The following is a 9,102-nucleotide window of genomic DNA, read 5'->3' as shown; positions in this document are numbered from 1 at the left end:
CATGTGAGCAGTTAACTGACTAAATTGTAAGGTTAAAATAAGGTTAAATGAGTTAACCTTGATGCAGGTAATTGTTTTAAATGGCGCATATGATGAAAATCATCTTGTGTAAACTGTTTGGACAGAACTGTGTGTAGGTATAGTGTGTCCACAGTCATGTTGGAGTGATAGAAACACAACAAGTCTCTTTTTTAAATTCCCTGACATTACAATCCGAAGCAAATCCCAGTGATTTGGGGGTCCACCGCAATGTGACACAACAGTGCAGTTTTCTTTGCTTTGTATTGAGCAGTGTATATTACCTTATATCCTGTCATGTTTGCCTCAACTAGATGTGCCAAAACAGTGCAAAATTAAAAGTGTGTTTGTGCACTGCAAACTTTATAATAACTTTATACCCCTGCTTAATAAACTCCTCCACAAATACATCAAATAACCTTACCTGGTATTTCGACTCATAAACTGAATCTCTGCTTCATTGCTGTCTCTGTCACTGACTGCTGTTTATCTAACGCAAAATGAGAAGCAGTTGTGGGAACTGTGGGCGGGAACAGAACCAGCTCATTTGCATTCCAAGGCACAAGAAAAAACAGCTACAATGTAACTTTACTCCAGAATTCCTATACATTCGAGTCTGATGGGTATTTTGAGCTGAAACTTTACACACACCCTGGAAAAGGGGTAAAACAGCAGCCATTTAAGTTAAAATGACAGAAACAAAGAGTGCATCACTTGTTGAAATTTCAGTGCAGGTAACTTCCTATGAACTTTGTACCAAGCTGTACTGCAAACTTTGCAATGGCATTTGTGTGTGACTCCTCATTTCAGAAAGGCTTGAATAAACTCCACCACAAATACAACAAGTTGGGTAGCACAATCGCTTAACAGCAAGAAGGTTGCTGGTTCGAGCCCCAGCTGGGTCAGTTGGCGTTTCTGTGTGCTGTTCGTTTGGGTTTCCTCTGGGTGCTCCAGTTTCCCCCAAAGGTCCAAAGACTATAGGTGGTAAATCTATAGGCGCTATAGGACTATAGGGGAAGCGGGGAAGCTATATTGTCCGTAGTGAAGGAATGTGAATGGGTGTGTATGGATGTTTCCCGGTGATGGGTTGCAGCTGGAAGGTAATTTGTTGTGTAAAACATATGCTGGATTAGTTGGCGGTTCATTCCGCTGTGGCGACCCCTGATTAATAAAATGACTAAGCCAAAAAGAAAATGAATGAATGAATACATTTTGAACTGAATGTATTGCAGTCTCTGTCACTGACTGCTGTTTGTGTGTATTCTGGAGACACCAAAGGCTCATCTTACATCTTGAAAAAGGGGTCAAATAGGAGCCCTTTGAGTTAAATTGACAGAAAATGAACAAGTTTGCGTAATTTAGTGAAATTTTAGAGTACATTACCTTCTTTGTGCTTCGTACTACAGTCATTGTGCAAAGTTTCACTTTTAGTGAAAATCTGAAATGGACAAACTGGTTTAAGATATGTAAAGATTACTTGCTGTTCCAGTGTGCCTCCACCCAAACATATATAAAGGCTGCTGAGACTTTCAGTTCACATCTCTGTGTTCAACTTCGTTCAAGACACAGGTTTGCTCCGCAGCAGCATCAGACCACAGGTAAATCCAGTTCTCTTGGGCTCCAGTCCCGCTTTATGTTATTGCCTTAGATCAGACTTGGAGGCCACTGTTCTTATGAACATTAGCTCCAACTAGAGCATTCGTCAGTAAAAACTATAACTGAATATGTTCGCTAATGAACCTTTATCACATGATGAAAATAAGATGAGACACGATAAAAATGCTGGTTATTTGACGATGACTATAACTAAATTTTTAATGCAGTATTGTTGAATAAAAACAACACTATATGTGGTTTACAAAATAAACAATATGCTAATTTGTTCTAAGATTTTGTTTCATTTAGTTGCATTATTATGGTTTTGCAGTGAGGTTGCACTGTTTCTTGATATGTGATGCTATAATTTATGTAAGATGCTATAATATTTCATTTATATTTATTTCATTAAAATGTATGTGTGCGTACTTCTAACATGTTTGGTTGGTCAAATGAATGTAAATTCAAATCATCGCCTGGAATATATGTGTTAATGAGTCTATAGGATAATGATATAATATGATGAAGTGGGTATGTCTAAAAGAAAATGTTGGTTTTGTCTTTACTGCTAGATACTTATATTATACTGACTGGGTTAAATAGGATTGCATTACTAAAAACAATCTAAAATACAATTTTCATTGACTAAAACTAGACTAAAATGTCAGTTTTCGTTGACTAAAACTAGATGAAAATAGTCATGGATGAATCTGACTAAAATAAGGCTAAATGCTCAGACTTTTAGTTAACTCAAACCTGACTAGACTAGAAAGACTTTGGATGTGATTAAATGAAACTAAAGCATCAGCTTTACACAAAGACTAGACTAAAACTAAAACTGAAACCAAAAAGAACACTAGCCCCAACCAAGGTTATTTTAGTAAACAAAAACTAAATCAAATGAAGTTTCTGCCAACCCGACTCTACACCATAACTTTTCAATCCAGATGGACGGGGCAACCATCACTGCATCCAAAATAGTAAAAAGCCTTGGAGTAACGATTGATGACCAACTGAACTTCTCTGAGCACATTTCTAGAACTGCTCGATCTTGCAAATTCACACTCTACAACATCAGAAAGGTCAGACCCTTCCTATCTGAACATGCAGCTCAACTCATTGTTCAAGCTCTTGTTCTCTCCAAACTGGACTATTGCAACTCTCTGCTAGCCGGGCTACCAGCTAATTCTATCAAACCTCTTCAGCTGCTTCAGAACGCAGCAGCACGAGTGGTCTTTGATGAACCCAAAAGAGCACATGTCACTCCGCTACTCACCCGTTTGCACTGGCTGCCAGTTGCTGCCCGCATCAAATTCAAAGCTCTGATGTTTGCTTACAAAGCGTCCTCTGGCTTTGCTCCTCCTTATCTGCTCTCACGTCTGCAGATATATGTGCCCTCCAGAAACTTGCGTTCTGTGAATGAACGTCGCCTCGTTGTTCCATCCCTAAGAGGGGAGAAATCACTTTCCCGAACTCTCACATTCAATCTGCCCAGTTGGTGGAATGAACTCCCTAACTACATCAGAACAGCAGAGTCACTTGCTGTCTTTAAGAAACGACTAAAAACTCAACTATTTAGTCTCCACTTTCACTCCTAATCTGCAACTGCCTCTCTGGCTATACCACTAACTGTACTCTCTCTCTCTCTCAAAAAAAAAAAATTACATTACTAATGCTTTGCTTCTTAGACTTTACACACCTGAAACTTGTCTATAGCACTTACTCACTGCTGCTCTTATAGTTGTGTAAATTGCATTCTTGTCCTCATTTGTAAGTCGCTTTGGACGCTTTGGCGTCTGCTAAATGATGAAATGTAAATGTAAAACTATTGGTGATAAAGCATCTTTGGTAACTAAAATAACATTAAAAAAATCACAATAAATAAAAAACTAAATGAAACAAATAATTAGCAAACACACATCATCATTTTTAGGATTAAACTCTGGAAAATCTCACCTGCCCTTTAGAGAATCACCAGGGGCCTCATTTAACGCTGCGTACGCACAAAAACTTTGCGTACGCCATATTTCACGCATTTCTTGTGTGTGTTTGTTTTATTTCCATTGGCGACTCCTAGAGGCAATTGTGTTAAATTGCACACTACAAAGTATCTTTGAGCCGTGCAATGGCAGCTGTATGTGACGGGATCATCCGCATGTCCAGCAGGTATATAAGGTTTCCATACCATGCAGTTGACCAGCCAAACATTAAAGCGCAACTTGCAGAGATCGCCGGTTTTCCCAATGTAATCGGAGCGATCGACTGCACGCACATCGTTATAAAGGTGCAATCTGAAGATGAATTTGCATACGTGAATCAGAAACATTTCCATTCAATAAATGTACAGATAATGTGTGATGCTCAAATGCGCTTAACATAATACGCACACTTATTAATGATTCCGACTTGTCTTCCTCGTGATGAAGAGTAGGCAAAATCTGATATGTAGTGGGGAAATAAATAATGAGTTCATCAGACGCTAGATTCGAACCGGGTTCATAATCAATCATGTCAAAACATGTCGCCATGCGCTTTACTGAGCTACGCCACTCACACTGATGTTTACCGCTTTCTTTAGTTCTGTTGTCTCTGTCAATCAAATGGTGATGGGCTGGAAACACTCAACTAGCTTATTCCAATGAGGTGCGCTATTTGCATTTAGCCTAAATAGACACTACAAAAGTTTACACCTTTACATCAGACCATTTCTTATTTAATTCACTCACAGTGCGATGTTCAGACCCCACTGCGCTAACCGCGTCAGCTAAACTCTCCCACTCTATTTTCTTTCTTTTGTTATTAATTCCAGAGGACAAACTTGCTAATAACACAGTCTTTCTCCAGTCTACCTCCGATATGAGCACCTCCAATTCACATTCTGTGAAGTTTCTCTTCTTGCTTGCTTTTGTCATTGCTTTTTCATTTGGTTTTGCTAAAGTAGACTCATTAGCATATTTATACGGGGGAGGAGGCAGGGAGGGGTTTTGCGCTCGCGCACGTGCGCTCAGTTTCACGTTAATTCGGATGTACACAGAGAATATGCGTGGGATTCCCCGTTTCATACATCTGATTTTTTACACATTTATAGCTTTGTCTGTTTTAGTATGAATTCAACGCAAGTCTTCGTACATGAGGCTCCTGTAGATTAAGTTTTACAGACAATCACATCAGCCAAGAGCATTAGTATAAACAAAAACACATTTTCTACATAAACATAACACATGTTCTAACTTTACTTTAAAAAAGTACTAACATATTTTTACATGTGAATTGCTGTAGCAAAGTAATGCTTTATGACTCTGATGACTATACGTCATACAAATTAATGATAAGATTTGGAACCTAGAAAATTTAAGCTTTCAAATCACATATAGTTCGTCATGGTTGCTTTATGTCTAGACTACAATATTGTGGTTAAAATGTAACCCTAAATGTTCCCACAAGTTGTAGGGTGACAGTAAATGTGTTTTAATCAATTGGTCAATTACTCTGTAGTCATTCATTTTCCTTTGGCTTATATAGTCCCTTATTTATCAGAGGCTGCAGGGCTCGAAATTGCAACCGTTTTGGTTGCATATGCGCCCAAAATGTTATCCATGCAACCTTGAAATATACAGTCAAAGTCAGAATTATTAGCCGCCCTGAACTATTAGCCCTCCTGTTTATTTTTTCCCCCAATTTCCGTTTAACGGAGAGCAGATTTCTTCAACACATTCCTAAATATGATAGTTTTAATAACTCATCTCTAATAACAGATTTATTTTCTCTTTGTCATGATGACAGTAAATAATATTAGACTAGATATTCTTCAAGACATTTCTATACAGCTTAAAGTGACATTTAAAGGCTTAACTAGGTTAATTAGGTTAACTAGGCAGGTTAGGGTAATTAGGCAAATTATTATATAATGATGGTTTGTCAGAAAAAAAAAATAAAGTTAAAGAGGCTAATAATTTTGTCCTTAAAATGGTGTTTAAAAAATTAAAACTGCTTTTATTTTAGCTGAAATAAAACAAATAAGACTTTCTCCAAAAGAAAAAATATTATCAGACATACTGTGGAAATTTCCTTGCTCTGCTAAACATAATTTGGGAAATATTTAAATAAGAAAAAAAATTCAAAGGGGGGCTAATAATTCTGACCTCAACTGTATTTGGGAGCATTTGTCCGAGTACATACATTGTTGACGTGCGACCAGTTTTTACTGTAAAATTTTCACCGCATATGCGAACACATTCACGCAGAATGCATCTTTGTTCTTTTATTTGTGACCCATATCCAATTCCCGTGTTTACACTTGCTATACAATTTACGACGCAGCGCATGCGTAAAGGCAGGTTTTAGCATATGTGCCACACTGGCCACGATGGAAGAAATTGTCTTGCTTTTAGCTCTGCAAAATATGCGAAGTTTGCCCAACTTTAAAATGACTGAGGCAGAGGAGGAGGGAAAGGGCCGTAATCGTAGCTTGCGCCTGGTTTATATATGATGTTCTCCACCATTCAGAGGAATTTATGGGTACGATCTGGTCATAGAACAGATCCGATCTGTGTCACATATGAGCAAAAAAATCTAAATTGGGTCGCATGCAATCTTTGTTTATTAGTTTTGATCAGTGTTGAATTCAAATGCAGTAAATCTCTTCATATAAAACGTGTAGTAACTGTGCTCATAATTGTTGGTGGGTGCGACAAAATTTTGGCTGGTGCGCCTACATTTTTGAAGTTAGGAGCACCAGTGCTACCAAGCAAAATGGTTAATTTCGAGCCCTGTGTTGCCACAGTGGAATGAACTGCCAATTTTTCCAGCATATGTTTTACACAGCGGATGCCCTTCCATCCGCAACCCAGTACTGGGAAACACTTATATACTCTCTCTCTTACACACACACACACAATCATACACTACGGCCAATTTAGTTCATCAATCTCCCTATAGCATGTGTTTGGACTGTGGGGGAAACCGGAGCACCCAGAGAAAACCCACGCCAACACGGGGAGAACATGCAAAGTCCACACAGAAATGACAACCGAACCAGCGACCTTCTTGCTGTGAGGTCACAGTGCTAACCACCGAACCACCATGTCACTTGGTAATGAATATGCTGCTGCTTTGATTATCATGGCAGAGCAAGTACCGAGACCTGTTACTGACAGTATATACACAGACATACCATCCGAAATTTAAAGAGCTGCTGCTGCAAACATAATATAGGTAACCGCTGTAGCAGATCTAAACACAGGGGGAGCTGGGGTGGAAGAGGGTCTCCAAAACCGCACTGCAGCTTAACAGCATAGAATGATGCAGAACATTTAAACTAACGAGAAACAAGCTCATTGGCTACTGAGGCGACAGCAACCAATCTCCTGCACAATGAAGTTAGTGATTCAGGAGCAGATTAGGTGACCGTTAAGCAGGCTCACACGGAATCTGTGCGTGCAGAATTCCACAGATTTTTAGCCCATCATTGATTCTGTTTATTTACTTCAGTAAATGTGTGTAAATTTATATATATATTCAGTTTTTTTATTAATTTCAGTAATATTGTTGACTAACATGAAAATCTTCATATGATTTATTTACAATACAGTGTGTAAAGTAGTATTTTTTTGTCTTTTAGTAGATATATTATATCAGAGACTTGCTTTATTTATGAAATAAAGTGGATCTAATTGGATTTGCATTGTAAACATTAAATAAAAGTTAAAAAGATAATATTTTTTAGTTCATATATTAAAGTTTTAGTTATGATACTCCCAAAATCATTCCGCAGAAATCCACAGAATTTTAACAAAATTGTGTGCAGAAATAGCAAAAAATGCCCGCAGATTCCGTCTGGCCCTACCTATCAGTCTGCGCTCGCACAGATTTTCAGGGCAGAAATTGTACAAACTGGCATTCAAATCTTCTTCGCTTTTTTCTGCACAAGAAGTTTGGCCAGAGAAGTAATGGTTGTGTCCAACTGAGGCTGGTTTCTCTCGACATTTCTTTCCTTCACTTTCGTCAATTGGTGAAGTTTGTTCCTCCACTGTCACCACTGGCTTGCTTGGTTTAGGACTTGTGGAGCTGCGCATGGATGGATTTGCTCTTCAGTGTTTGAACTTTCAGCAGTGAAAATTAAACCACACTGAACTGAACTTCAAGTCTGAACACTGGACTGACACAGTTTCAGTTTACTAGAACTTCTATGTGAAGCTGCTTTGACACAATCTACATTGTAAAAGCGCTATAAAAATAAAGATCAATTAAATTGAATTCTCTTTTTTAGCAATGTCCATCTTTCAACTATCCCATTGATTACCAAAGAATAAAATCACTCCTCACTTCTGAAACCATTTCAATCGTATTTGCATCACGATAGGGAAAAAAAGGACAACCTTAATCTTCAATTTATGGCGACCTTAAATTTAAAGAATTAAAAGTATTTTTTGTCTGTGTTATGTAAAGGAATTTTTTGAGTCAATTAACTAAGAACCTTATTGAGTAATCAAAATACATTTAATTAAGTTATTTAACTACAAATGTAAAAAATGTTTCAAATGTTTTTTAAAAGTAACATACCCAGCACTATGTAAAACATTATATTAACATCTCTAAATGGTAAAACTGAAGAAGTGTTTGCAAACGTGCTCCACAAACAAACAGTAAAATCAAGCAAAACAACAAAGATGTTCATGTCTATTTACACTGTCTTCAGGTCACAATGAGGTTTCTGATCCTGCTGTGTGTGTCACTGCTGGCGGTCAGTGGTGAGTGAATTATAATCATTTTACCATGCGCATCAGAATCAATAATACAATATCAATATAACCACACAAATATCGCCTGTTGTTTGACATTATTTTATCAGATGCTGCACCAATCACCGCAACAACATCAAGTACACCCAACACAGCAACAACATCAAGTACTCCAACCTCAGCAACAACAGCAAGTACACCAATCACAGCAACAACATCAAGTACACCAACCACAGCAACAACATCAAGTACTCCAACCTCAGCAACAACAGCAAGAACACCAACCACAGCAACAACGTCAAGTATACCAACCACAGCAACAACACCAAGAACACCAACCACAGCAACTACATCAAGTACACCAACCACAGCAACTACATCAAGTATACCAACCACAGCAACAACATCAAGCACACCAACCCCAGCAACAACATCAAGTACACCAACCACAGCAACAACACCAAGAACACCAACCACAGCAACTACACCAAGAACACCAAGCACAGCAACAACATCAAGCACACCAACCTCAGCAACAACATCAAGTACACCAAACACAGCAACAACATCAAGAACACCAAACACAGCAACAGCATCATTTACACCAAACACAGCAACAACATCAAGTACACCAAACACAGCAACAACATCAAGTACACCAAACACAGCAACAACATCAATGACACCAACCACAGCAACAACAAGTACACCAACAACAAATACACAAACCACAGCAACTACATCAAGT

General features: G+C 38.2%; 1 long non-coding RNA gene across 1 annotated transcript; it reads left to right on the top strand.

The window, feature by feature from the left end:
- The first annotated feature begins 1,564 nt into the window (after positions 1-1,564).
- LOC130220747 (uncharacterized) lies at positions 1,565-8,552 on the top strand. Its single transcript, XR_008836224.1, has 3 exons — positions 1,565-1,616; positions 8,312-8,363; positions 8,465-8,552. It is a non-coding gene; the product is annotated as an uncharacterized LOC130220747 (long non-coding RNA).
- The last annotated feature ends 550 nt before the right edge of the window (positions 8,553-9,102 follow it).

This window comes from Danio aesculapii, chromosome 3 (assembly GCF_903798145.1).
Source record: "Danio aesculapii chromosome 3, fDanAes4.1, whole genome shotgun sequence".
In the NCBI taxonomy this organism is placed as follows: Eukaryota; Metazoa; Chordata; class Actinopteri; order Cypriniformes; family Danionidae; genus Danio; species Danio aesculapii.
The sequence above is the reverse complement of the archived record's forward strand: the minus strand, read 5'-3'. Positions and strand labels throughout refer to the sequence as shown.